General features: G+C 38.2%; 1 long non-coding RNA gene across 1 annotated transcript; it reads left to right on the plus strand.

Annotated features, from left to right (window-relative positions):
* Positions 1–1,236: 1,236 nt before the first annotated feature.
* LOC137872391 (uncharacterized) lies at positions 1,237–3,295 on the plus strand. The gene is made up of 3 exons (XR_011102874.1): positions 1,237–1,365; positions 1,914–2,007; positions 3,090–3,295. It is a non-coding gene; the product is annotated as an uncharacterized lncRNA (long non-coding RNA).
* The last annotated feature ends 1,003 nt before the right edge of the window (positions 3,296–4,298 follow it).

The raw sequence follows: 4,298 nt of genomic DNA on the forward strand, positions 1-4,298 counted from the left end.
AAATAACCGTGAGTTGCAGCCTGAAAAATATTATTAAACATGTCATACTTTTTTTCTTCATTCATTACTTCAAATAAAAAAGTCTTAATTCATAGTAGACGTGATCTTTTGATTTATGATCTGTTATTCCTAAATCCTGTAATTTTAAGTATGCATTTCTATGTCTAACTATAATGGAGCTATTTAAAGACAATGGCATTTACTCCCTGCACTTTCTCTACATGTCTTGTTCCTCTTTCCTCTAAATGTTGTGGCATTGTCATGTGTAAAGGCTTCGGATGATTACAAAATAATTTGAAAATAGAATAAGTACGTAGAGCCTAAGTTGAGGTTTGCTCCATCTGTCAACATATGACAGCTGCAGAGCAATTTTCATTGTGGTGTGAGTGGTTTTGTGGGAAATGTGCACTCTCATTTATCTAAAATACATCCTAAGCTGTGGCTGCCGCTTCATTATTTGAGCAGGCCACATGGGTTACAATGTGCATTTGTTCCTAAATGAAAAATCTTTGCTGAAATTTGACTGACTTGTGTGCATATGTTTTGAGGACTGCACAAGGCTTTTGTGGTGGTGTGGGAGAGAAAAAGTGTGCCTGGGAGAGAGTGAAACAGCCTTCAGGGAGAAATTCAGAGGGGCAGAGAGAAATAGTTTTCCCAAAAAAGATTTGAAGCTTTGCTTTGCTCTACCCTTTCAATGTCAAACAACTGTTATTGAAATCCATCCATGCTGAAGACAAGGGAACAAGGAAACTTGCTTTACAGTAGCCTTAGCTATACCTGCAATTTACTATACTGATGAAACTCTGCATGCTTTTTAAAATGTCTTTATCAATGAGGTACATTCATAAGAATACACAAATGCTGTACAGGTCAGGGGATACCTGGCTTAAAAAAATCAGTAGTTTATACACTGTAATGCCCTCCATTTTATCAAACTTTTGAATAGTTACAGTATTTTATAATAAAATAATACAAATTTAAATAATACTAATAACACTACTACTACTACTAATATGCTATTAATAACATTAATACATGTGTGTGTCTGTCTGTGTAAAAGGTGTCTTGGCGATTTTAATACTCTCTCTGAGTGAGTGCACGTTCATATTAATGTAAAGCACATTGAGTTTACTTCTAATCAAATGAGCTACATGCGGAAAAAAAAGCCTCGCTGAATGCTGCGCTTTTCTGCGCAGTCAACGCAACCTAGAGCCGCTTGAACATCCTCGGCGTCCTGCGATAGAAAGCCATTCATTAACAAACAGCAACACAGCGCCAACACAGCTAACATGTCAGACAAGAAACAGACCGTGGACCTGGGCTTACTGGAGGAGGATGATGAGTTTGAAGAATTCCCAGCCGAGGGTAAATCCTACAGATAATGTCTGAAGTCACACTACGCTTGTTTACCTTTTTTTTACCGACTGTCGGTATCTTGTTTTTGTCGGTGCTGGGCCCTACAACAGTGACTCAGCTAGCCTAGCCATGCTAGCTGTAGCGTTAGCTAGCAGTTAACTAGCGTTAGTTTGTTGGTAACACGCCACAGCCAGGTGATTTAATGTTAACCAACGTAACCGAATTAGTCGACTTGTGGAGCTCGTTGTCTTCTGATTTCATAGACTGTGATTTTATTACTTCGCAGTTGACGTACATATTTGTTATTTTGCTAGCGTGTATGCGTTAGCTCCCTCCCTTAATGCTAGCCGACAAGCTAACCAATGTGTTAGCCGACAAGCTAACCAATGTGTTAGCCGACAAGCTAACTAATGTGTTAGCCGTTCAGGTAGACAGTAGCGTTAAGCTGTTGACAGTCTATAGCACCTATTATGTTTTCTTTATTTCCTGAAATGTGAGGTTTTGTTTACAGTACTTTGTTTACTAATCTTGGTGATATCCCACTGTATAATGTCTAGACTGGACGGGGCTGGATGAAGATGAAGACGCTCATGTTTGGGAAGACAACTGGGATGATGACAACGTAGAGGATGATTTTTCCAATCAACTGAGGTAATCACTAAAATACACAATGTTGAGCTGCAGCCCCTCAGAGGCTGTCAGTGTATCTAGTACAGCAGGTCAGCAGTCAACATCCTGGGCACAGATGGATTTTTTAAAATTAGCTTTAAGTAGTTTATGCAATAGAGGCCAAATCCTCTTACATTATTAACTTGCACCACAGTAATGGAATGACAGGATACTGGTCCTTGAAAAGACTTCCTAATATCACTCTATGATTAGCTTCAGTGTCATGTGTTAACTTGTTTTTTATTGACTTAAAAGTACTTTAAATTACATCTGTAAAAATTATTGCTCTTAATATCTTACTTGAATATGTTACTAAGAAATTAAACAAGATATGCCCACATATACTGTTGCAGTTCCAATGGAAACAAATGCTACTGAATACATTGTTTTGGCTCTTGTAATGTGACATAGTTTTAAACAAATATAACATTGCTTTTGAAGTTCTTGCTATACTCTCCAGATGATACAGGAATGAAATCCTGTGCAGAGCTTATGGTCTCTTTAAAGGAGGAGGAGGGTTTTCTCCAATCTACACCTTGAATTGTCTTGGTTTCTTGCTTTGTAGCCGTCCTGCAGCTTCTCTTTAATAGCTTAGGTTGGTTATTAAATACAGTTGGCTGTTGCGTGTTTCACTTGTATCTGACATTATGCCATTAACACTTTGCATTACACATCAAAGTTATCATAAGATCCGTCATGCTTACATTCACACTTATTGGATAATCAATAACGGATGATAAATAAGTGGCTGGTCTGTTTTTATTCGAGTACATTTTAGACCGTAATATGCTATTGTTTTATTTAGACCAATTATGACAGCCATGCTATTAAGTTGTTTCTTAAAGATATCATTATTGTTAAAGGGCACAGCTGCCACATACATTTTTATATATGTGTAATCATCAAATCCATAGCTTCACACATTATGCAATATTTTATGTATTTTTCACTCCCATCTCTTAATGGTTCTCGCAATCAATAGCAGAGGGTACTTATGCCTCTACCGCCCACCTGTAATCATCTCCACTGACTTGATCTTTCTATTTTCCTGTTCCTCCCTGCAGAGCTGAGCTGGAAAAACATGGCTACAAGATGGAGACGTCTTAGCGGCTAACGAGGCCGTTCAAGATTCGATGACATTGGATATGGACATTTATATTTGAATATTACTGGTTGATCACACGCCACCGGAAATCATTTGAGGATGTTATTTTGTTTCTTTTTTTGTAAGAAATATTGATGGAAGTAAATTGTTTGGAGGAAAACTGTTTCTTTGAGTGTTTTTACTTGCAGATTATACAGCAAATATTTAGATGACATTTATAGGTACTTCTTTTGCTATTGTTTATGTATTAGATTTTAGTTTATTTTACTTAGTGATATTTAATGTGATCTACAGACTGGTCAAAATTGAGAAAAAAAACTGGATTGCATTTCTTTAGTAATTACAGGAACATTGCTGAAATTCTACAAGTTATATTGGTAAATTAAAACATCATATTTGCCTTCATACCTCCAATTAATGCCACATAGTCAATGGCTAGATTAACCTGATGCTGAAATGTTCATTACCAGAAATCTAGCACGCATGCTTCTTTTTCATCTAGTCCTTGGACGACTCTTATTCTTTGCATAAACTAAATCCATCTTTGCAGTTATTTTATGTTCGTATGGAAGATGACACAAGGTTTGGCTAAAATATCTACAAATTACAGTCTTTGTAAGAGCTGTTGATCTCTGCAGAAGCACACCTGCCAAGTCAACACAATCTACCTGTAATGGAAGGCTTGTTATTGCCCTCTGACACGTCGTACATGTATTTTGGGCTACATGATTTTTGCATGACATTATTCAAGTTCAAGTGTGCTCAACATAATTTATCCAAGATATTCGTGATCATTTTGAAGTAACCATACTTTTATTTAAGGCTCTGTTTATTGAAACTGTCAAAGTGATGCTTGCATGAAAGAGGAAGAGTGAAAAAAAGTGTGCACAGGGAAATGGAGATGTACATAAGAGTGCGCAGTGGAAGTACACACAATACTTACAAGTGTGTGTGTGTTTGTGGTGCATGCTGCACACATACAGAGGCAGTTCCTCTGCACTGTGCTGTATAACAGCCCCCTTCCCTCTCAGCCCCACAGCGCTGGGCCGAGTCCCTGAAGGAGAGATTATCCACTGCCGTGTTTGTCAGAGGTAGGGAGGGGGTCTCAGCATGGGGCCTCCCAGCTTGCCTTGCCTGGGCCTGCCCCTACTGCCAGCCAGGCCCTTCT

The sequence above is a fragment of the Cebidichthys violaceus genome, unplaced genomic scaffold (assembly GCF_023349555.1).
Source record: "Cebidichthys violaceus isolate CVI_PGR_0920_01 unplaced genomic scaffold, fCebVio1.0.p SCAF_16, whole genome shotgun sequence".
NCBI classification, from domain to species: domain Eukaryota; kingdom Metazoa; phylum Chordata; class Actinopteri; order Perciformes; family Stichaeidae; genus Cebidichthys; species Cebidichthys violaceus.